Genomic DNA, 27,124 nt, shown 5'->3' on the forward strand with positions numbered 1-27,124 from the left:
AGCGTCTCCAGGTAGGAGGGGTTTTAGACGTTATAGAATGGGTCACAGGAAAAATGAATATATGAGGTCATTAAGTGCCTATTATGGTTGTGGAGAGAAAGGGCATCATATTAACAAGTGGGGGTGTCTGTAGTTTTTGGGGACGGGGCAATCTCTTTCTTATTACTAGCCAAATCGTTTTTCATTATGGGGAAGATGTTCTTTACAATGATCCAACATACCATAATATGATATTTTATCATATTTTATCATTTTGAATATCATAATTTACCTTTACCACGGCAATATTTTCTAGGTTCAGCACGGTCCGAACGCAAGTCACGGGTAGCTCCTGCTTAGTTTCCAACTTTCCCGATAGATAGAGCCCGTGTCATCCCAGTCTAAGAAACGTTCGTTTTTACAATTTAATACTGTCCCGTCAATCTATATATTTATTCCCTCGTTAAGTTTGTAGTTTTTAGGGACACGTCATTTATAGTGATATTTGTTACTGCTATGATAATTATCATGAATTGCTAGGTTAGGAAAAGGTCGTTACAATGCATCGTCCGCTGAAGCGACGGCCAACACTCGATCGTAAAATTTCCCACAAGCATTGTTTCCTGCCTGACTATAATAACACCCGTTTGGCGGCGCTCGGTTCGCCTATCAGCTGGTGGCGCAAGCTTGAACAGTTATCAATGTTCAGACTTATGTTTTCGCTAATTCTAACAATCTTCATTTTTAACCTCTTGTTAAGATTGTTAATTCGTTGGGACACGTCCTAAAATTAGGCAGAATACTATTTTGTTTTATATACAACCAAAGGTTAGGCTAGCCAACATCTAGTCAAGATATTTCGGTAGATAAAGCCAGTGTCAAACATAGCAACCGAACTAAACCTTTCGTTGGCCGCATGATTTCAAATTTTTAATCCCCCCCACATGACCCGAGATTGACCTGGAGTCGACCCTTTCCAACTCTAACCGCCGTAATGGGTAGACGTGTTTCGTACACTTACTTTTTGAGCGATATTGTTGAGTTTATCACTCATATTGATCAAATTGATTCGATCAAGACTCTAAGGTATATACACCTACGTGATTTTACTCGAGTTACCCCGAATTCTTTCATTATTTATTTCGAGAAGGCCTCTTAGAGGATTTTAGGGGTCCATGTGAGAAGTGTACAATTGATGTTGCGACATCGAATGTTAAGGTAAGCCTGAGTACTTTTTTATTATGACAATGTGGTTAAGATATAATTTTGAGTGCTGCCCATAACTTTTTTTTGTGTAAGAGAGAGACTTACGAAGGGGGTCCGGGGGCTTGCCCCCGGGTAGGGGTAGTGACCTGGGAACTACTAGGTTCGGTTAGGTTGGGTTTGTGGGGTTTATGTTAGCGACAGTGTTTGGGGGGTCGTAGGGGGGGTTAGCCGCCCGGTTAGTTCACGAGGAAGGTAAGGACATGGCTTGTAGGTCAGGTTAGGATAGGAATTTTGGGTTAGTTGTCCATTTTTCTCGCACGTTTCTGACATCCATGGCCAGAGTGGTCCTAGTATGTAGATTGTTGGGACAAGCATTTACAAAACTAGTGAATTTAATATTTCATTCCGTGAACATTCCCGCGAAAAAGAGCAGATTTTGAACTTTTTTTTTTTGCACGTTTCTGGCATCCATGAAGAGAGTGGTCCTAGTATGTAGATTATTAGGACAAGCAATTACAACACTAGTGAAATTAATATTATTTCATTCCGTGATCATTCCCGTAAAAAAAAAAAAAAAGAGTATGGTACAGAGACTATGGCACTGCTCAGGAATAAAGAACAATGGTTTGATTTTGGAGTGCCCATCTCTTTGAAGAGCTGCTTAATATAGCTAAAAGTCACTTCTACCCTTACCAAGAGGAATGTAACCACTGAACAATTACAGTACAGTAGTTAACCCCTTGGGGGAAGAAGAATTGTTTGGTAATCTCAAGTGTTGTCAGGTATATGAGGACAGGAGAATCTGTAACGAATAGGACAACTATTCCATGTATGTGTAGGTAAAGGGTGAGTATATTGTACCCAGAAGGATCCAGTGTAGTACTGTCTGGCCGGTCATAGGACCCCATTACACTCTAGCGGTAGTATCTTAACCTGTTGGCTGGTGCCCTGGCCAACCTACTACCCCTCACAATTCTGTCTTCTTTTGCAGGTACTGTGAATGAAAAGGATGGTGGCCTATATGACTTCCCTTCTACAACCCAATTGTTTTTAAACACCAGACCTGGTGGTGTCCTAGTAATTGAAAAGCTGTAGACTGTAAGATAGAAAGATTGTCAAAGTGTTTAACAGAGTTAGGATGAAAGAAGTCTAATTACAGTAATAGTGAGGACGATAAGCATTTATCAACTATTATAAGTAAAACCGAAGGTATGAATAGGAAGGCGAGTTGAAATGAAAATGACAGTTTTTTTTTGGCGAAGAAAATATTACGATTTGTTTGGGTGACTGTTGTGTATTGTATTGGCCAGTCGAATAAAACTATCAGGAGGGAAACAAAATTGTGAAATATCCTTATTCACCAATGGAATGAGACTTTCTATAAGGGAAGTAAACAACCCTACGATATTACTGTAAGATGAAAATATAGTATCGTGTTATATGTTATGATTGTTTCAGTCCAAAGTGTTAGTGTCTTCCCATGGTATATTTATATTCAAATGTGAGGTGTTTTTGTTTGTGGATAAGCAAGACATTTAGTGGCATGTTAACGGAAAAGAGGATTGGTGAAATTAATAGAGAGGTTAGGTATGGTAAATATCAGGGCTTTTTCTAGTTTTGATCAAGTAAAAAACACAGTTTTCAATGGAACATATGTTAGGTTAGGTTAGTATTTACCGGCATAGAATTATTGTAAAAATAGAGGGCAAGTTCCACCCTTAGGTTAATATTCTAGGTAAAACTGTGAATAAAGTATAAGTAGAAGTGTGTCAGATATTGTAAAACTGTGAATAAAGTATAAGTAGAAGTGTGTTAGATTTTGGTACATAGTAACCAAGAAGTCTCCTAAAGAATGTGACTAATGCTTTCGATAAATTAGTATTGGCTGACATTAGAGAGAAGAAATCCAGATTGCTGGACAAAAATGAAAAATTATTAATTAAAAAGTAGAGACAAGTGTTTTTCCGGTCAAGAGAAATTTAGGTTCTTTAAGAGGAGAGGATGGTTAGGAGAGAGACTCAAAAGAATGGTGTCAACACCAATCTCCTAGAAAGAATGAAAATGGGAATATAGGTGTACAAAAATATGAAAAATATAGTAAGAAAATCAATTGCAATACAATACATAAAGAAAAAACTACCCAAAATTAACCAGTAAGCAGCTGACATTAGCAACCAACAGCATATTAATAATGAACCAGGTGTTTATAAAAACTCTGTAAGCTTAAAGGTAGGAACTGGAATTACAAGTGAGACCAGAGTTACAATTCAAATAGAGTATTATGGAATGAGTGATTATAAGCTACAAAATAACTCAAGAACTGAAAGATGAATGTGAAAAAGAAAGGACAAAATTATAATACAAGGAGTTGATGTTACAGCAAAACAGGATATGGAGCCCAAAGTAAATGGGATTTCCTCTTGGGAATTGAAACAAATGAGTCAAAGGGCTTATAGGGCTTATAAGACTACAGTATAAAAGATATAGATAAAGGCTGGAATAAATCAATGAAAAGGGTAGAAAATGATGAAAGAACAACAGAACATTTAAAGAGACAAGTGGAGGATGTAAATACTGTACATTGAACATGTCCATGCTGGGCCAACAGGCAAACATAAGGCTAGAAAGACAAAGACATTAAGACACAAGAGATTAGAGAGCTTGCAGGCATTGAAAGAGAAACATAAAAGCAGATGAGAAAGAAGGGAAACGATAGTGAAAGATCAATGCAAGGCAAAGGTAGGTACAAGTAAGTTTGTAAAACTAGACGAAGACAAGCAAAGACAATCACAAATGAGATTGGAAACAGTACGAATTTTTTTACAGGAAACAAAGAAGTCACAGTAATTTATAAGGACAATTATCTAGGTCTAAGAGATATGAATCGGAACACTGAAGCATATCTAAAAGAGGAGAAGGATAATATAAGATGGCTTGAGACTACAGGTATCATTAGGAAATAAAATGATGGCTTTTTTGGAAGAAAGGTAGAGGGGTGTAAGTACAAGTGTTAGAGAGAAGCCACACAATCAATATAGCTGAAGAGGAAACAAACAGCAAAAGAATATAAAGTCTCTTGAGAGAATGAAATCAGATATAAAAACAGGCATTGAACATGAAACACAGCAGACATATTTCCCCATAACTCACCACCAATTGCAACAGAAACCAAAATTTTTGCAGTTTGTTCAGTAGGGTACCCTCCACAGTATACAAAAAGTTCAACAAAATCTTTTCAGTGGAATTATGTCTTTTTTTAAGGGTTGAACTTTTAAGATTTCACGACCAGACGAACAACGTACAGCAACACTTCACATGAAGTTCTCAAGACATATTTGATGTTCTAAGCTATGTTTTCCAGGCAGGCCTTAACTAGCATTATATGTGCTATGCAACTGGTATAAGAAGTGTGTATGATATGGCATGTCCAGGTATTGGATTCTAAGGCTAGGATGTCTGTGCAGTATGTATGACATTTGTTACTAGGCGAATATTTCCCAATAAAGACTTTCTTTAGGCCTATACTAATATTCAACCATTTCTTGTCAGGGTCATCATGGTAGATAACAAATTTTGTAATACGAACCTGACAGAGGAAGCACTAACCACACTGGGTGATAAAGGTTGTGAGGGCATAGCAAAAGTAATTCTTTAATGTGAATTCAGTATTGTCGTGAAACTGAGTGATTTTCACAGAGAATGGGAGAATATTTTTTTTTCATGAGTAAAACTAAACAGCTCAAACGATGTTGTTCTTCAAGCAGTGATAGTTCTTACTCTTTGCTACAGAATATCATTCTCATATAAGGACTACCGTTTGTTCTGTGGAGCAAGTAAAAAATATGGCATGAAGAAAAAACTATTTGACTTAACTCCTGTATTGACAGTACTATTATTTAGGTTTGTGATGACATTAAGGATGACTGAGCAGACATGGTGAAAGAAAGCACTTGGGATTACGAGTTTTATTTTACTCTGTAATAAACAACTTTATTGTGGAAGTATGTATGTGCAGAAAGTGTGGGGGGGGGTGTAAGAGTTAACTCATTTTCAACACTTTTACTTGAAAAATTAACCATGAAAATGTGTAAAAGAGTTCTTCGTTTTGGATTATCTTGATTATTCTTAAGTCATGATGATTTGAAGGAGCACAAACTTCTTTCTGTTACTTCACTAGGTTCCAATCTGACTATTCTTGGGTGTAAGTATGTTATAAGGAGCCTTTATTCAACAAATGACACTGGTTCTATTTCTGTTGTAATTAGAGGCGAGTCGTGGTGTTCTTTTACTGGCCTAACATTGAGTTCATCTTGAATAGTGAGTAAAGGACATATAAATACACCACCAGGCCAGAATGGATTATACAACTGAGATTGGGTTTCAATGACCAGGATATAGCAATTTCAGAAGGGAGTAGTTGATAGAAGGGGAGGAAAGTTTTAGGGTTAAGGAAGGTAGGTTAAGTTCATGTAGCCTTGAGAAGTGTTATGAATCCTGGAAAGTAGAACAGAGAAGAATTATTGTAGATTGGCATTATATGCATGTTTCAGGTGTGGTGAAAAAAACACCTTATTGGCTGGTGAAAGAGGAGGAGGATTGTGGTCAAATATTATCGATGTAGTAAACTGAGTATATAGAAACTGGATGTTGGTGTAATCTTACGAGTGAATCGTAGTTGTGGTTAGGATGGGCATCATGCAAAGAGCAATGTGGCAAGTTTACTGAATATGGTGCAGATGGGCATGTTACACATGTATGTAGGAGGGATTGATTAGGTAAAATAAGATATTAGGAAAATTAGTAAGAGTTCATCTGAGTAACTCATCCTGTGTGTTTGGAGTGAATGTGAAGCATGTGTGAAATTGATGTGAATTGGTATCGAATGAGTTGATAGGATTGATACTGGTTAGGTATGCACATGAGTTAAGGAATGTACTTTAATTCAAGGCATGTACAGGTGAAGTGAATATGATAGGCATTTTCAATATACCACTACTAAATTTACAAACAAAGTAAGGGGAAAATATCATATTTGCAAGGTTGATGATGGAGGAGGATAATTTGTGTGTGGTCGAGGAAAAGAATTAGAAAAATATTTTGTACATCCAAGAGCTGAATATGACGAAATTAACAATGAATGGTAATATTTGTGGGGAATTTTATTTGAATGAAGATGGTCGAGTGAGTACCAAGGTGTGGAAAGGAGTGCCGTTGGTAGATTGAGAAAGTGTAAATCATTGCAAGAGAGAGGCGAGGTTATTAATGTAAAAGTTGCATGGCCAAGTAGTCTGCAGAGACCCTATGGTACTGCTTACAGCTAACAGTGATAGCTCCAATAGGAGGGGGAAGGCCATCAACCAAGTAGAGGGAAAGGAGATGATATTTTGCTTAGCGAAATGATTGAGGGAAATCAGAAATGGAGAAGTAATGATAAATAAGAGATGGATGTAAAAATGCTAAAAATGTCCTGCAAGAAAAGCTCTCACAAAAGGTTTCCACAATAAGCTAAAGAGAGAAGTATACCGTAAGGAAAGAGAAAGATTATATCGCCTAATTAAGTCGGTGGCAGATGCATTAGAAGCTTTTGAGATTAATGTTGGTGTCTATTAAATACAGAGATGTGTAGAAATAGAGGTTCATTGAACCTGGTGTTAACAGGAGGAGGAAAGGAAAAGCCTGGAGAGAACTGAACAAATTTAGTTGACTTACCTGAAGCTTTCAGGTATTTTCGTCTTTCATTATTTCATCTTCTTGAGTTTTTTGGCAGCTATGACAAATCTGGAAAAAAATAAATAAATGAGCATTTTTATACATTTAGCTAAGCTAGATTTGGCCATTAAATACAAAAACAAATATGAGAGAGAGAGAGAGAGAGAGAGAGAGAGAGAGAGAGAGAGAGAGAGAGAGAGAGAGAGAGAGAGAGAGAGAGAATCAAAATATTTATGGAGGGTATTATTATTATTATTATTATTTCTATCATTACCATAATTATTGTTAATATTATCATTATTATTATTATTATTATTATTATTATTATTATTATTATCATCATCATACACATATACATATATATATGGATGATGATATTATTATTATTATTATTATTACTAAGCTACAAACCTAATTGGAAAATCAGGATGCTATAAGCCTGATTGTTCCAACAGGGAAAATATTTAATTGATAACATTAATAAATACTGTATATAAATAGAGACTGATTTTATGTCAGCCTCGAAACACTCTCGCAGCATTCTCTATCTTTCTCCCTCTTTCTCCATTCAATCTGAAAAAATGAAAACAAATTAGTAGTCTTATAACTTTCAGCCATAAGTAAATTGCAAATAATTAACTGGTAATGTTAATTAAACTAACCTGAATCCTCTATATGGGTTTACACCCGATTTATTTAGTTACGACCTGAATTAAAACATTGAAGGATTCTGGTTAACACTGTATGGTTACCAACTATCCCATCAAAGCTGGAGAGGAGCGACCGAGTGAACAACATAGCTTCACTTATTACTACTATTATAATTACAAGCTAGGCTATAACCTTAGGTGGAAAAGCAGGATGCTATAAACCCTAGGGCTCTAACGGGGAAGAACGGACCGGTGAGGAGATGAAACCAGGATGTAAACAATCTACAAGAGAAGAATAAACCAACAAAATGAAATATCTCAAGAACAGTAACACCATTAAATTAGATCCTTCACATAAAAACTATAAAAATTTCAAATAACAAGAGGAAGAGAAATAAGACTTGCAGGGGAAGGAGGCGAATTAAATCAATGGCTTGAGTTTATATAGGCAGGAAAAATCTTGAAGATTTATGCTTTGTTCCTATGCAAATACAAACCTTCACTATTTATATGGGGAGTCTTCCTGAGGTGAAAGAAAGTCCCCTGTAACAGGCATTTGTCTGTTTAACCCTTAACCCAGATAACGAAAAATACTTCTCAAGATAGCCAAGGCCTAGAAGTCAGTCCCAAGTGAAGGATTACATGATCTGAGTAACAGTTATATCAATTGTAATATGTTACAAACTTATTTTAAGAATTAAATGACGTATGAGAAAGGTCCCTTACCTACATAAATGTTTCTTCAATGCTACACGATACAGTAACTATAAGCATGAAAGCAAAATCACCAGCACGAATTCAATGTGAATGATAGCGCTACTGAAACGAAATGGTCGAGGAACGCCGATGTGTAGATGCATGATGGGATAGATGCTATCCAATAGGAGGGCAGGATCATATGGCAGTAACTAGCATCAGAGTAGAGAGATAACCAATGGAAGAATGGTGGCGAGCTTACAGTTTGGCGGCGTGCAAATTTTAAAATTAGTCTCAGGCGAAAATCGTACTGGTACCTCGTTTTGTATAGGGAAAATATTTTTGCAATAAGATGGAAAAATCTTCGCATCTCGTTTAGCCTCATAAAATTTTCATACCAGGAGGTAGCACTGTATCTGAAAATTGAGGAGAAAAAACCTGAAAAGTACTGTGGTGAACCCTGAAGGATCATCGGTCAAAATCAGTTGGAGGAGGCAGGGATGGTTTTGTCTCTTCCAACCTCAAAACCTGTGAAGAATACGATCTGTCAAGTGTATCCCATCGAGAATACTTACACCCAGGGGTTGAATAATAAAAAGAGCCTGACCTCCTCCTCTGGGAGGGCTGATTTTTATAGTGTAGCAATATCTACACAAGAAAAAGTGGATATGCATCGGCCACCTTTTCACCATAAAGTCCTCCAGGCCACAGCTCCTAAAATGAGGAAAATCATGTTTTTTGTGGCAAAACAGGACAGATTTCATTGCTAATTTACTCTGTTTAGCAGGCATAAGTGTTTATCTAGCCTCCCAATCTACACAACTTGAGTGAAATGGTGGCATGTTGTCTACTCGTCTCCCACGTGGTCATGGCGATGCAATTTCTTAGCGTTTTACACTGTTTATGCGTGTGAATGGTGGTGCGTTTAGTTAGCATGCGCTAGGAAGGCATGAGTGTAGTGATTTTTATTATTCTTCCTTTATGTATCTACGGACCAAAATGTGCACTCACCTTGGGAAAGAGGGAACTAACCTGTAATTTGAAATGAGGAGAGGCCGGCACATAGAACGTCCATAATTCATCTGATAAATAAAAGGGAAGAGGTTTTCATAGGAGAACTAATTAGTTTCTCTCTAAGTAGATTTAAGTTTGGTGCTTTTTCCATACTGGAAAGCCAGACTCGATTCACGCTCGTATCGTCAGGATGCCAGATAGCTCATAATCAATCAATCGAGCTCATAATGGCGAATAATAGAATCGTTTCAGCAACGCTGATTCTGTTACGGAAGAGAGAGGTTTATCTACTGCCACTCGAATAAGTATTCGAGGTGGTACCTTTGGCGAGATTTTGAACATTCTTATCAGAGACAGTATCTGTAAATCTTAAAAATCCCCTCGATTGACAATATCTGAAAGAAAAATCTGGCCTCCCTTACTGAGCACCCTCATAAGAGATGGGGAGCTGTTAAGATTGTCAAAATCTGAAACTAAGAATACCTGTACTGTTTCATGATCTGGGTGGACAACGGCCAAAGCCAGTGTGATTTCGAGTTCAGTGTGTCCCATAAGCAAAGCAATATCAATCCCATCAGTACTTCAAAAAGCACGACTTATTTTTGTACACAGCCATCTCTGAAAACTCTGAAAAGCACGGATCACTCAGACAAAGCAAAAGGAAAAAGCATAAAGTAGAGCACTAGATAAAGCACAGTCAACATATCTCCTACACAGACAACCAGGATATAAGTAAAGCTCTGTCACCAACACAGCCGCTCCTCTCCAGTGTGGCTGGATAGTTGGTTACTATACAATCTTACCAGAATCCCACAACTTTTCAATTTTGGTCATGATTAAATAAATCAAGAGTAAACCAACAAATTATGAAGGTTTGTATTCACGTAAAAACGACACAACAGAAGGAAATGATAATGGCAGTTAGATACCTGAATACAAAAGTACCTATTTCAAAAACAATTTGTATTTTTCCTAGTTAAACAAACCCGAGTTATTTAAAAAGGGTTATATTTCTAGTACCGTTTTCTACGACAAGAAAATAATAAAAGAAACTGGGCTCTATTACACCATGGTTGGTTACCATAGAAATCCCACTGCCGGGCGCCATGTGCGGCTGACGATACTCTTCACTCTATTCTAGTCAAAGACGTGTGGGGTGGTTGAGATGGGATCATGGCTGTAATAATTTGATAGTGGTGACAAGGCCACAAACTACTGGTCAAGATTTTTTTGTGACAAGTACTACATCAGGATTGATGGCTCTGGTAGGATAACTACGCAGAACCGAAGAAACCTCCATGCCTTCATCCCTCTATTAATTAACATTACAGTATCATAACTGGGCCCACCCCTACACAAAGGACTTCTGTTAACGCACCTCTAATTATCCCCTCACAGGTAAAACATCACCCTTGAGCGTGCCATCAACCAACCAAATGCCAATGAAGCTACCCCCATAGAGGTCCATGCGTTGGTACTACCCTTAGCCAGTGATTTGTCACCTGGGTGCAATGGGATTCCTACATTACCCTGCCCACCACCTGCCTCACACACTCATTGCATAACCAGGAAACCATGTTGGCACGTGTGCAATGACTGGGTCAATGGAGTAACTAAGTTCGTAACTGCTATTAAAAGCTTTGGGGGAGATGAAGTTATGAAGTCCAAGCCAAGCTTCACTCTTGCTCATCTCTCACCTACTGCCCACGTAAATCATTAGGCAGGTAAAGTGAACTATGTAAAATTAGTATTACGGTATCAAGGATCATACCAAATCCATTAATAGATATATCCAGCTCTCCATATTTTATGACTGGAGCGTGTATATCACGTGAGTACGGTTATCCATGCGCAGTACAGTATACATTTCTGGCCCGCAAACCAATGTTTTATATCCTCTTAATGATTCAAAGGATAACATCAAAATTATAACCTATCTTTATGTATACTTACTCATGACCTATGTATACCATTGTCTAATATCAAGTCAAATTAATCTATCATTAATCATATTTACTCTAGTGTCAGTTCTTAACTACCATTATGTTTTGCAGATACTACCACCAGCATTGTCAATAATCATGATTGAAAATTACATGGATTGCTCCGGCAAGAACCACAAAACTGGGGTGCACTGAACATGGGGAAGGGGGAAGGCACACTGGGGGAGGACATAGACCTGTAACCCCTGGCACAAGGTTAGGGAAATGGACACGGGGAGGAGAGGGGAGGGCTGGTACTTGAAAAGTGATTAGGGTCACACCAGGGACTGGGAGTCAAACATTTCAACTTAGGACTTACTTTTACCTTTACCTAACCAGACTTATCAGGCCCTGAATATCTTAAAACCATGGGTACCACCACAACCTCCACATCTGCTACACAGGGGTTACTGGGGGAGAGGCAGACTTGCCATCCAAACCCCTCAAAGCAGTCATAGAGGGCCTAACAGAAAAACTCAAGTTAGTCCGTCAATAACAAAGCACAGTCACAAAAGCAATCTGTTCAGCTTCCTCAGGGAAGCAAAGAACACTTGGGGTCCCTAGGACATCCCCAACAAAGGCCTAGAGCACTTCTTCCCCTTCAGAGCATTTGCCTTTCATTGCACCGGAGGCCACAATTAACACACCGGCACAGGGGGATGCCTGCATAGACATGCAATGTCACTATCCTTTGCCTCTGCCATTCATGAGTGGCCTTTAAACAATTAGATCCTGTATAGTATTCTCTCTGCCTGAACCTGTAAAAGGTATAGATCCTCCTCTGCCCCTTTTTCCACAAATTCTGACAATACCTTCTGCTTTTTATTTAGTTTGCAGTTCTAGTACAAACACATATACGTACTGTAAACATATACAACAACAAAAATTATATATATACATACATATTTATATATATACATATATATATATATATATATATATATATATATATATATATATATATATATATATATATATATATATATATATATAAAATACAAAATTCCCACAAAGTATACAGTATATGTACTGCATACATACACATACAATATATCTATCTATATATATATATATATATATATATTATATATAAATATATATGTAAATATAAATATATATATATATATATATATATATATATATATATATATATATATATATATATATATATACTGTATATATATATATATATATATATATATATATATATATATATATATATATATATATATATACATGAGAGAGAGAGAGAGAGAGAGAGAGAGAGAGAGAGAGAGAGAGAGAGACCTGGTATGGCCCTAACCTTACTTAAATAATCTGGGAAGTTTTCCAACTCTTTTTGGGAATAAACCACACGACATATTTAGTAACCATTAAACGTTTTTCCTGATAAGTAAAAACCGCAATATGTTACAATGACCGTCTGGGCCTACCATTCGGTGTTACCCCCATTGGTTATGTTAGGTTAGGTTAGTTATTCGGCCAAGAAAATACGTGCATGATGAAAGATTTGTGACTATGACTACTCAAATGAATTTCTGCTGTTGATATACTGATTTTAGATTGGAAACAATAAAGAAAATATATTTATTTAAGCTAAAATATTCCTTTGAAATGCAGAGTAGATCGCCAGAACAAATGTAAGTTGGTTCGGTTGATATTGGCGTAAATAATGAACAATGAGTCTATTAGGCCTACCTGTACGGATAACTAAACTGATAAAATTGATCTGGAAATGTAATTAGATACATTCCATAAAAATAATGACATTTCGTTGTCATATTAACGAAGGTAGACGTCGAAACCCGTGACGTGTCCTACCACCACACCATCCTCCCCTTCCCCGATTCATTAGGTTGCCAGATACCGCCATTAACTGGAGCAAACAGAATAATTTGAAGTATTTAACCCGATTTGACTCATTTCCGCCTCTATATAAAACATATATGATGATATGATAAAGTTATAGACAGGGACGAAGGTATAATTACACAGAATATTTAGCCTTACCGCTTATATAACGAAAATGCTGACTTCCTTTCGTCATGCAGATAGCCTACGATTTTGACGGAATAATTTCAGTTTTGACGGAATAATTTCAATTTCTTTTCATTCTGGGACTCAACACGGTCGACAACAATAAGTATTATGAATTTATGAAGTACAATTTACGCATCTACATCAAACAAGGACAATTGTATAATGTATTTGGGCTACAGTCAAATATTATCGTACATATGGCAGGTGCCTGTTGCCACTTTTCCTTAATATCATTCACTAAACCTTCACCTACCATACGATATCGTGTACATGTGGCAACGAGGTGGGTACGTGCTAAACAGCTGATTGTCATATGGAGACGAAGAATGGTTTCTCAAGTTATATCCACAACACAGATCGAATAACCAGAATAAGGAAGATATTTTCAATACACCTCCATATTCTAAGAGAATAAGAAAAAGTAAAACCACTTACAGTTTTGATCAAGCAGATACAGCTATTATAAAATTACAATTATTATTGTCATATGGATATGAGGAAATATATAATAGTTTGAGTCATGGGTAATGGTGGAATGTTTTTGTCTGATCGCTAACAGTAAACCAATTTAGTATGAGATACACAATCCGTTTCACCATATTAAGGTATTCCCATTCAAAACAAAAAACCACGAGAGAGAGAGAGAGAGAGAGAGAGAGAGAGAGAGAGAGAGAGAGAGAGAGAGAGAGAGAGAGAGAGAGAGAGAGAGAGAGAGAGAGAGAGAGAGAGTAAACATTAAACAGGATTTATATAATTTCCAAACGAATTTATTTCCTTTCTTTTCGTCAACACGAGATTGTTATTTCTTACACCCTCCTCTTCACACTTCATGTAATAAAAAACACTAAATAAACATTTGGTGTTTATTATTAGTCCGTGCCTTGTAAATACTTTAATAAACAAATCTTGTCAAAAATATATTGCAAATTCAAGCCTGATGTTAAAGTGAGTGGGGGAAATGTTCCTGAAATAACACATTAAATATATAAACTGCACAAAGCTGAACAAACCTTACGAGTTGATTAATGAGAGATACTTCGTTCAAGAAGAACTTGAAGACTTTTTTGTTCTTTAAGAGTTTCGATAATTTCCATTTGACAATAAACACCAGCTAAGTAATGTGATATACAAAATAACTAAAGGTTTAAGGACTACTCATGAATGGCAGAGGCAATGGACAATACCCTAGAGAATGACAATATTACATATGATCAACGCTCAAGGTAGGACCAAGGAAGGACAGGCAATGGCTACTGGTGACTCAACAGATACACCTACAGGCTCTCAAATTCCACCCCCCATCCCCATCCTTAGCTCACAAGGATGGTGAGGTTACAGCGACCAAAGGAACAGTGACACTGCCCTATCAAGCAGAACAATGCCCAGGAGACTGGCGATGTTACACAAGATCAACACCCAGGGATGGTGAGGTTACAGCGACCAAAGGAACGGTGGCACTGCCCTACCAAGCAGAACAATGCCCAAGAGACCCACATTATCCCACGTAACCCACACCCAGGGATGGTGAGGCTACAGACACCAAAAGGAACAGTGGCCCTGCCCCACCAAGCAGGACAATGCCCCAGAGACCCACCCATATCCCACCTGACCTGCCCTACCAAGCAGGACAATGCCCCAGAGACCCACCATATTCCAAGTGACCAACACCCAGGGATGGTGAGGTTACAGACACCAAAAGAAACAGTGGCCCTGCCCCACCAAGCAGGACAATGCCCAAGAGACCCACCGTATCCCACGTGACCAACACCCAGGGATGGTGAGGTTACAGACACCAAGAGGAACAGTGGCCCTGCCCCACCAAGCAGGACAATGCCCCAGAGACCACCGTATCCCACCTGACCAACACCCAGGGATGGTGAGGTTACACACACCAAAAGGAACAGTGGCCCTGCCCCACCAAGCAGGACAATGGCCAAGAGAACCACCATATTCCAAATGACCAACACCCCAGGGATGGTGAGGTTACAACCACCAAAGGAACAGTGGCACTGCCCCACCAAGCAAAACAATGCCCAAGAGAACCACCATATCACACGTGACCAACACCCAGAGATGGTGAGGAAAATAACCTCAAACAAAAAGATTTTCAAGAAAAAATGAAAATTAAATCAAATTAAGCGAAAGCCCAAACTCAAAAAACCGAGTACATCACCAAATAACCGTCCAAACCAGTAAGTACCGAGAGAATTTCCAATAGTTCCAGCCAGCAATGGCAGCAGAGAAGATCTGAAGGGTTTGGTATAGTTCTACCCAAGTACCGCGAGGGCGCTAGTGTAAACCTGGCATATCTGCGATAGCCGCGAGATTTTGAATTTTCTGCCGGGCGTCTAGAGACTAGCCATTCTTATATAACCAGCGGGTAAGTTTTATATTTAAAAAGAAACTTTTCAATCATAAGCTTTACATCTAAGCCAAAGAAATATCGTCCTTTAACTACATTAACAATTTAACAAATTAAGTCAGGTTCTTGTAAATTACAACAATACCTTATGACTATATATTTAACACCCGTTAGACAAAGAAAATACTGATTAACAAGTTAAATTTCACTGCTTGTAAGGTTTACCAATATTCAACAAAATACAGCTTCGCTGCACCTTAGAAATTTTCTTAAGTTTAATACACAATTTAAGGCAATTTACTTGGCATGATAGAAAGTATTAAAATTCCTAATATAAAAAACTACCAGAAAAAATATAGAATGGTAAATTTAGAAACTCACGCAGCAAATCCACTTACCAGTAAGAAACTATCTACTCAGGAATAGCAGGGACCAGGGAGGGCCATTCCCCACTGGAGCCAGAGGACCAGGGAGGGCCATTTCCCCACTGGAGCCAGAGGACCAGGGAGGGCCATTTCCCCACTGGAGCCAGAGGACCAGGGAGGGCCATTTCCCCACTGGAGCCAGAGGACCAGGGAGGGCCATTTCCCCACTGGAGCCAGAGGACCAGGGAGGGCCATTTCCCCACTGGAGCCAGAGGACCAGGGAGGGCCATTTCCCCACTGGAGCCAGAGGACCAGGGAGGGCCATTTCCCCACTGGAGCCAGAGGACCAGGGAGGGCCATTTCCCCACTGGAGCCAGAGGACCAGGGAGGGCCATTTCCCCACTGGAGCCAGAGGACCAGGGAGGGCCATTTCCCCACTGGAGCCAGAGGACCAGGGAGGGCCATTTCCCCACTGGAGCCAGAGGACCAGGGAGGGCCATTTCCCCACTGGAGCCAGAGGACCAGGGAGGGCCATTTCCCCACTGGAGCCAGAGGACCAGGGAGGGCCATTTCCCCACTGGAGCCAGAGGACCAGGGAGGGCCATTCTCCACTGGAGCAAGGACCAGGGAAAAAATAGACCTGTGAGGAAAGGAAATAAGGAAGATGTATGAGAAGGAACCAATTATTATTATTATCATCATTATTAGCTAAGCTACAACCCTTGTTGGAAAAGCAAAATGCTATAAGCCTAGGGGCTCCAACAGGGAAAACATAGACCTGTGAGGAAAGGAAATACGGAAATAAACTGTATGAGAAGTAATGAACAATTATTATTATTATTATTATTATTATTACTATTATTAGCTAAGCTACAACCCTAGTTGGAAAAGCAGGATGCTATAAGCCCAAAAGGCTCCAACAGGGAAAACATAAACCTTTGAGGAAAGGAAATAAGGAAATAAACTGTATGAGAAGTAACGAACAATTAAAATAAAATCTTTCAAGAACACGTAACAACATTCAAACAGACCTTTCATATATAAACTATAAATAGACTTATGTCAGCCTGTTCAACATAAAAATATTTGCTGCAAGATTGAACTTTTGAAGTTCTACCGATTCAACTACCCAACTAGGAAGTTCATTCCACACCTTGGTCACAGCTGGAATAAAACTTCTAGAGTACTGTGTAGTATTGAGCCCCATGATGAAGAAGGCCTGAATATAAGAATTAACTGCATACCTGGTATTGCAATACACTATCCATTGACCAACAGTAAACACAACAACAATGGCTCTTAACAAGAAATTATTATTAGTTAGTTTTAGGAAGTACTACAAAAAATAGAATTATGGCGTCTTTTGACTGGCCAGACAGTACTACATTGGACCCTTCTCTCTGGTTACGGTTCATTTTCCCTTTGCCTACACATATACTGGATAGTCTGGCATATTGTTAACATATTCTCCTCTGCCCTCATACACCTGACAACACTGAGATTACCAAACAATTCTTCTTCACTCTAGGGGTTACCTACTGCACTGTAATTGTTCAGTGGCCACTTCCCTCCTGGTAATGGTAGAAGAGACTCTTTAGCTATGGTAAGCAGCTCTTCTAGGAGAAGGACACTCCAAATTCAACCATTGTTCTCTAGTCATGGGTAGTGCCACAGCCTCTGTACCATGGTCTTCCACTGTCTTGGGTTAGAATTCTCTTGCTTGAGGGTACACTCGAGCACACTTATCAAATTGCTCCTCCTCTTTTGTTAAAGTTTATAATTTATATAGATGTTCATTTTAATGTCATTGTTCTTAAAATATTTATTTTACCTTTTATCCTTTCCTCACTGGGCTATTTTCCCTGGCTTATAGCATCCTGTTAAACTAGGGTTGTAGCTTAGCAAGTAATAATAATAATAATAATAATAATAATAATAATAATAATAATAATATTAATAATAATAATAATTAGAAAGGCAGAATGCCTTGAGCTAAAGTGTACCAATAAGAGACTACTTTCAGGAAGACAAGACCACCCTTATCCTAATTATATTTAGCTGGAAATTAGTCACGTTAGTAAAACAGTCCTTAATACGTTCAAGTCTTCCCCAACCCCAAAAGTGACCGAAAATGATACCTATCTATGTTCACACTCGGGCTACCGAGCAGTAGAATACCTATGTTTCGACCAGGAGAATTAAGACTAACCCAGCCAATAAAAACTGAATTAAATAACGATTATTTTCCCTTTTTCTAAGTATTGTAGCTTTTACAATAACGGCGAATAGAAATGAGGGAAGAGAAAAGCAAGGGAAGAATGCAGTGTTACACTTCTGGTCAGATATTTGAAGTTTTGAATTTAGCAACGGCTGAGAAGGAGATACACCAAACACACACACTCTCACTCACTCACTCACTCACTCACTCTCTCTCTCTCTCTCTCTCTCTCTCTCACTCTCTCTCTCTCTCTCTCTCTCTCTCTCTCTCTCTCTCTCTCTCTCTCTCTCTCTCTCTCTCTCTCTATCAAAATAACTACCTTCTGAGTAACGTAGTTGAAAATTATGGTAGAGGGAATCGAACTAGTAGACATTTGATTAAACGAACACACACACACACATATATATATATATATATATATATATATATATATATATATATATATATATATATATATATATATATAATATATATATATAATATATATATATATATATTAGGTTGGGCTCACGATGATAAACAGAAGAAAGACAGAGATGATGAGAATAGAATATGCAATGGAAGATGAAATATTAGAAGGAGAAAGGATTATTGAGGTAGAATCATTTAAGTATTTAGGAACTAAGATCTCCAATACAGGGTCTTTAGAATTCGAGTTTAAAGATTGAAAAAAAAGCAAATCAGACAATGACTAGGTTGCGTTAAACTTGAAATCAAATCACCTACAATTACATATAAAAGTTAGGCTATATCAGTTTGGTGAGATCGGTGTTACTCTAACGACACTAGTCATGGTATGACAACAAAACATTATTTAAGTGATTTTGATTTGAGAACAAAGCCCTCAGAAGGATATTGGGAGTTGAATGGCAGGACAGGATTAGAAATGAAACTATAAGAGAGATTACTCGAGTGCCATATGTGGATGAGTTCATGGTGAGGGGTAGATGGAGATGGTGTGGGCATGCTCCTCCCACTCCCAAAGCGAGATTAGTTCACCAAACGTTTAAACTGGACTCCACAAGGCACTATAAGAGTTGGAAGATCCAGGCCTACATGGCTGAGGACTATGAAGCGTGAAGTAGATGAATGGAGAAGTATTGAATTGAAAGCTCGAGATAGAGACGACTGGCAAAATCTAATATAGGCCTTAGAGAGAGAGAGAGAGAGAGAGAGAGAGAGAGAGAGAGAGAGAGAGAGAGAGAGAGAGAGAGAGAGAGAGAGAGGGGGGGGAGTCTTCGTGTTCCTGAATTCGTAAAATAACCATCTAAGATACAAAATTGAACTGGGTAAAAAAATCATATTAAACTGGAAAAATACTCAGAGTGCAGACCTCCGCTAAAGCAGCTTACTTCGGTCAACCTTTTCCTCGACCTTGACCTTTGACCTAGGACTTCCAAAACTGAATCAGTTCCACGTATCAACATGACAATTAATCCGTGAAAGTTTCACTACTCTGAGTAAAATTGTGGACAGGAAGTTGTTCACAAACAAACAGACAAACACACATGAACAGGGGCGAAAACATAATCTCCTTCCAACTTCGTTAGCGGAGGTAAAAAGGGAATGGAAATTTCGGAAAGAATAAATCGATATATTACGTTACAATTGCTTTAGTGGGTTTCAATTATTCAACTAAACCGAGATTAAAAACAAAACCAAAATACATTACTTAAAACTACATACACACACACACACACACACACATATATATATATATATATATATATATATATATATATATATATATATATATATATATATATATATATATATATATATATATATATATATATATATATATATATATATATATATATATATATATATATATATATATATATATAATAGGCAAGAGAATTAAGAAACGCATTACATATGTACGTAACAAATAGATTAGGCCTAACCAAACACGTAGTTACTGTTAAAATAATGGTCTACTGAAATTGAAAATCTAATATCAACCTGTCAAGTAACAATAAATGTTTTTATTAATAACGTGTAATATCCTGAGGTTAACTTATGTACCAGAAATTCGGATCCTAACTATAGCGTTAGAACATATGATAGTTACAACTCAAAGAGCTATGGAAAGAATAATGAGGGGAATAACACTAAGAGACAATAAAGAGACCAACATGGATACGATAGCTAACTAAATTAAGAGATATTCTCCGTCTCTACCAACTCCGCTAAAGTTTAAACGTAGTTCCAACAATCTTCAGCAAATCTGTGAAGCCAAGGTACAATCACAATTGTGACGAAACAAAACCATTTATTAGTTTGGACTCTCTCTCTCTCTCTCTCTCTCTCTCTCTCTCTCTCTCTCTCTCTCTCTCTCTCTCTCTCTCTCTCTCTGTGTGTGTGTGTGTGTATATTATATACGTAGAATACTTAACGACCGAACCCCAAAATTGTGGACAACACCAGTACCGTATTACGCAATAATTCCCACTCTTGCCTTCAGTCTGAAATGCAACGTATGAGACGATACGAGTACGTTTGAGAGAGAGAGAGAGAGAGAGAGAGAGAGAGAGAGAGAGAGAGAGAGAGAGAGAGAGAGAGAGAGAGAGTTTTGCGAAATATAAACAACCTTATTAACCTAACCACGAACCTCGAGCTAACCTTACAACCCTATGTGCCCCCCCCCCCCCCCCCCCCCGTCACAGAAGTTGAAGAACAGCAAAGTAACTTTAAGCTCTACGTAACCAAACTCATTCTTTGAAAAGTATATATATAAGAAATTAAGCCATTATGTAGCAAATACGAGAGAGAGAGAGAGAGAGAGAGGAGAGAGAGAGGAGAGAGAGAGAGAGAGAGAGAGAGAGAGAGAGCGCAATAATACAGCTAAACCTAGAGGGGCACTCAGACATTTTGCTTGGCCATGACCTCGACCTTCGAAATTTTAATCATTTCCAGATTTTACATCAATTAATCGCTGTAAGTTTCATTAATCTACGATTAAAATTGTGGCCAAGCAACTGTTCACAAAAAACTCAAATTACAAACGCACAAACATTAGGTAAAAACATAACCTCCTTCCAACTTTGTTGGCGGAGGTAATAACAGTATGGCTGAAGCATGTGGGGTCACGAGAACTATTATGTCAACCCACTTCTACTCCACTGCAGGACATAGGCCTCAGATATATCCTTACTCATATCTGGGATTTAGCCATTCATTAAAGGACTGTCCAAAATGGATTGGTGATAGTGATGATCGTTCACAGCAAACCAACCTAGTATGGATGGCCCTGACTAGTACAACTTTTCTTACCATCACGATATACAATCCCTTTCCCCAAGTCAATAAAAGTATATAAGAAAATCAATGCTTCAGTAAATGTACCTTTGACGCAAATGATCAGCCTAAAATCTCCTCATTTAATTCATAGATAGAAAAAGAATCTTATCACGAAACAGTATCTACACAGTTGAAATCAGGTGTGTGTCTTATACTCCCAATACTTTGTTTGCCTTTCATCTTCTTATGGGTTAAAACTATACGTAAAGCTAAAATATATAATTTTTTTGCTATAAAATGCGAGATACTTTTATGCAAAAAGCTAACACGAGATTAATATACCATGATTATACATATATATATAACAATTAAAAACTCAAACTTCTCACCATTTCATTATGGAAACCCAACATATATACTGACAGTAACGCCAAACACGAGGAAGACAAGACAATTGCAGAGAGAGAGAGAGAGAGAGAGAGAGAGAGAGAGAGAGAGAGAGAGAGAGAGAGAGAGGAGAGAGAGAGAGAGAGTTTTATATACATTGGAATTTCGAAAGGAAATATGAAATGCGTAAATGGAAGTGACAAGTTTAAGTACAAACTATGGTGACAAAATTTATCCTTCTGGTTCTACCATCTGCTGTGCCATCTACAAGAATACTTTAAAGAATTATAGCATTTCCTCATCATTTAACCCCACCCTCGTATCTCTAGCAGGAGCAGCAGTAGACACTTCAAAGAAAAACGAAGGAAAGAACAATAAAATGAAGAGTACATTCTTACTCCATTTCCTTATAGACCACGCTCTCCAACACCACCTGCAAGTTCAATTATCCTAAGAATGAATAGCACCAAACAAGAAAAAAATAAAAATCAACTAGAGGGGCACTACGAGTGCAGACCTCCGCCGCGGCAGCTTATTTATCGACCTTAACATGTATTAATTGGCGTGGATTTTCATACACTCAAATATGAACCATGTTTGAAGTCTCCGTGACTACGATGTCCAGACTTATGGCTGATTAGGTGAATTGGACATTAAGCTTGACCGTGACCTTGACATTTGATCTCTACCTCCCAAAATTTAATAACTTCCAGCTTCCTACATAACAGTTAATCCCTGCAAGTTTCATCACTCTACGATTAAAATCGTGGCCAGGAAGCTGTTCACAAACAAGCAGACAAACAGGGGCAAAAACATAACCTCCTTCCTAATTCGTTGGTGGAGGTGAACATATAAACTTCGAAAATGCGTGTCTGATACCTATAAAAATATCATTCAAAACATGTTTCACCAAAATATTAATTTATATTCTTACATAGGCCTACAAGTTATGATCTTATAAATTAGTACCATTCTTACCGAACGCTGTCACTACCTAATTAAACTTTATTGCAGCAGCATCAAGTTGCATAAGTTACTGTAAACTCCAAGAAACAATATTTATAAGACAAACCTTGAAATGTGATGAAATATCACCGCTAAAAACTTTATTACATTTAATATAATTGAGCAAAAACAACGCAATGGAAGAATGCAGTAAAGTGTTACACTTTGGGTGAAATACTTCAAGATTTGAATATGAGACGATACAAGTACTGATCGTGTATTCCCCCTAATTACCCTCCCCCACCCTTGGTAATGCCTTCCTGACAGAGAGAGAGAGAGAGAGAGAGAGAGAGAGAGAGAGAGAGAGAGAGAGAGAGAGGGGGGGGGGAGTTAAACAGAAAGCAAGAAATGAATTATAGGAAATAACAGAGAAATGTTTAACACAATTAACTGGAAATAATGAAACAATGGTATTATTTTGACACTCAATAGTAATATGTAAATGATTAAAACAGAAAAAAAAGGGTATCAAGAAAGACACCAACATACGAACGCAACATGAGATCTGTAAGATTATCATTTAATACTTTTGATGTACGTAAAAACACATTATTTGAAGACATTAAGGCAAATTGCGTTCCTCTTGAAGGGATAGACTTCACTACGCAAGATTGGTTATTATAGTGATTACGCATAAGTAGAGAGAGAGAGAGAGAGAGAGAGAGAGGAGAGAGAGAGAGAGAGAGAGAGAGAGAGAGAGAGAGAGAGAGAGAGAGATATTCTGAAAAACGAATTCAACCTACTACACGAGAAGACTAAATAATCTAATATTTTCACTAGAGTTGATAACAAGTCATTACTAATTAAAATTGAAAATGACGTCCAGTAAAATTTCGTCAGTAGTACATCGAAATGAAATGATTTGACGTCTTTATCAAGACATACAAGTTTTAAATGATATCGACAACGTTCATATAAGCTTACTTTAATCCTTAACAACGATATACAATAAAAATGACAGTGAAATAGATGCATTGACTTCCTATTCAAAACACACATCCACTGGGACCCTTTGGAACTGCGCAATATTATATTTAGGTTTTTACGACTTTGTAGTTTAATTCCAGAGTCACTCTCTTACCTTTGCCATGTTTCCTGGCTTGCTTATAGACTGCATGGATCTTCAGGCCAGCCACGGGCTCTTGCTAAACACCAGAAGTAGTTGCAGGAAGCCACGTGGGCAGTATAACACCCAGCTCTGTTGCTCAACCCTTCACAACCGAGTCACAAGTCACAACTAACGAGTCACAAGTCACAACACAACTTACAAGGCTCAGAGTCAGAGAGACTGGCCGAGAAGGAATAAGTTGCCAGTTTGTTAAAATACAAATAAACTATTTTTGAACGATAAAAAACTTAAAACAAACAAAAAACCACTTTGACATATGTTAGGGGTTTACCGATATTAAAGTGATTCGCATTATAAACTAAAACTAATCAAAATTAAATGCTTAGCGATCGATTTTCGAAAGTGTGCGTGGCCAAGTAGATTTTTTTTTCATTAAGTTTGACTCGCATTTCACAAAGCTTCGATTTTTTGTTCAAATGTGATATTTGAAATTCAATGCTTCTCTCTCTCTCTCTCTCTCTCTCTCTCTCTCTCTCTCTCTCTCTCTCTCTCTCTCTGTGTTCTGTAAATCTTTGTTACACCACAAAATCTGTTAGCTTTACGAGTTATATGTTTCAGCGTTGGACCCGGGGAGGCATTCACCTCAGAGACAGCTGTGGGAAAATATTACGCAGTACAAACTTGAAACCATAAACATAGTTGCAAGTTGTTGCCGTCATTATTAATATTATTATTATTATTATTATTATTATTATTACCTAAGCTACAACGCTAGTTGGAAAGGCAGGATGCTATAAGCCCAATAAGAGCTCCAACAGGGAAAATAGCACAGTGAGGAAAGGAAGGAAATATCATTACCCACTTATTTAAGAACATTAATTTATAAATTAATCTACTTTTCGGTATTAATATATAGGTTCTAGGAATAGTCAACTTACCTTGAACAATACATATATACAATTTAATTCGATACCTGACTTAGAGAGTATTTATTACCTACGCCAGCGAAGTTGGAAGGAGGTTATGTTTTACCACCTGTTTGTGTATGAGTGTCTGAGGTTTGTGAACAGCTTCCTGGCCACAATTTAAAACGTTCAGTAATGAAACTTTCAGGGATTAACTGTTACGTAAAAAGCTGGAAATTATTAAATTTTGTATGGCCAAGGTCAGAGTTTAACAAAATGTACAATGTCCAATTCATGTAATGAGCCTTAAGTTTGGACACCATTATCACAGACTTCATTATTATCATCATCATTGTTATTTGCTAAACTGCAACCCTAGTTGGAAAAGCAGGATGCTATACGCCCAGGGGCTCCAACAGGGAGAATAGCCCAGTGAGGAAAGGAAACAAGGACAAATAAGATAATAAAAACAGTAACATTAAAATAAATATCTCCTATATAGACTATAAAAAAATTAACAAAACAAGAGGTAGAGAAAGAAGATAGAACGGTGTGCACGAGTGTACCCTCAAGCCAGAGAACTCTAACCCAAGACAGTGGATGACCATGGTACAGAGGCTATGGCGCTACCCAAGATTAGAGAACAGTGGTTTGATTTTGGAGTGTCCTCCTATGAGTGTATAAAAATCCACGCCAATTAATACATGTTAATGTCAAAGGTTAAGGTCAAGCAAAAGGTCGAGAAATAAGCTGCTGTAGCGGAGGTCTGCGCTCTACTGAGTGTCCCTCTAGTTATTATCATTACTAGCCAAGCTGCAACCCTAGTGCTTCGATAGTGTGGACTTGACAATAAAAAAGCAATATATGATGTGAAATGCTGATTGCCTTGGAATGAATATAATAAAGAGAGAGAGAGAGAGAGAGAGAGAGAGAGAGAGAGAGAGAGAGAGAGAGAGAGAGAGAGATGCCCCAGAAAACCAGTAACATTTAATGTAAATAATGTAATTGAGGTTTAGAAGGGTCACAATACTATTCACTTATTCTGGAAGTTTTATTCCAGCTATGAACAGGCTGTGGAATGCTCTTTATAATCATGCACTTGGAATTTTGGAATTTTGCAAGTTTTAACTTACAGCGAATGTTTTTGTTGAAAAGGCTGACATAATTTTCCCTTCAAAGTTTATATATATATATATATATATATATATATATATATATATATATATATATATAAGTATGTATGTATATACAGTATATATATATATATATATATATATATATATATATATAATATAATATATATATATATGACAGATCTATTTTAAGGTTTTTACTGATATTAAAATATTTCATATCAATCATTAATTACTAATACAGTTTTCTATTTCCTTTCCTTACTGGGAAATTTTCCCCTGTTGGAGGGAGCCATTGGGCCTTTCCTTACTGGGATATCTTCCCCTGTTGAAACCATTGGGCTTATATTATTATTATTATTATTATTATCATTATTATTATTATTATTAATTGCTAAGCTATGACCCTAGTGGGAAAAGCAGGATACTACAAGCCCAGGGGCTCCAACACGGAAAATAGCCCAGTGAGGAAAGGAAACAAGGAAAAATAAAACATTCTACGAGTAAATCATTAAAATAAATACCGCCTATATAAACTATAAAAACTTTAACAGACAAATAAGATAGAATAGTGTGCCCGAGTGTACCCTCAAGCAAAAGAACTCTAACCCAAGGCAGTGGAAGACCATGGTACAGAGGCTATGGCACTACCCTAGATCATATATCATGATCGGTGTCCAAGCCGCCTTTCCACCAAAGTTAAGACCAGGGAGGGCCAGGCAATGGTTTGATTTTGGAGTGTCCTTCTCCTAGAAGAGCTGCTTACCATAGCATCCTGCTTTTCCAACCAGGGTTGTAGCTTAATAATAATAATATTAATAACTTATTCTCTCCCTATAACAGCCTTAACCAAAATAATGGAAATGACAAAATTTCAAACAAAATATAGAAAAATTCTCCGCCCAACATATTCAGTATTAAGAATGCTCTTTATAAGCAACACCTAACCTCATTTCTCTATAATATTTACCTTACGCAATTAATATCCTTGATGGTACTGTTCTGTTCAAAATTGGTTGGACATCAAGATGGAATAAAGGGAGCAGGAACGGAGGTAAGGGGGAATTTATTATTATTATTATTATTATTATTATTATTATTATTGTTGTTGTTGTTGTTGTTACTTTCTAAGGTACAACCCTAGTTTGAAAAGCAAGATGC

At 37.5% G+C, this 27,124-nt stretch overlaps 1 long non-coding RNA gene across 3 annotated transcripts in view; it reads right to left on the reverse strand.

Moving 5' to 3' along the window:
* The window catches only part of LOC137637564 (uncharacterized), a 128,853-nt gene that overhangs the window by 77,841 nt on the left and 23,888 nt on the right, over positions 1-27,124 (reverse strand). For 2 of the 3 annotated variants that reach the window (XR_011043706.1, XR_011043705.1), the window contains exons 1-2: positions 23,938-24,092; positions 6,895-6,963 (exon numbers count right to left, since the gene is read on the reverse strand). This is a non-coding gene — a long non-coding RNA (uncharacterized lncRNA). Of the gene's footprint in view, positions 1-6,894; positions 6,964-23,937; positions 24,093-27,124 lie in introns of those variants that run through there. The other variant, XR_011043707.1, reaches the window with a different exon arrangement.

The sequence above is a fragment of the Palaemon carinicauda genome, unplaced genomic scaffold (assembly GCF_036898095.1).
Source record: "Palaemon carinicauda isolate YSFRI2023 unplaced genomic scaffold, ASM3689809v2 scaffold85, whole genome shotgun sequence".
Classification (NCBI taxonomy): domain Eukaryota; kingdom Metazoa; phylum Arthropoda; class Malacostraca; order Decapoda; family Palaemonidae; genus Palaemon; species Palaemon carinicauda.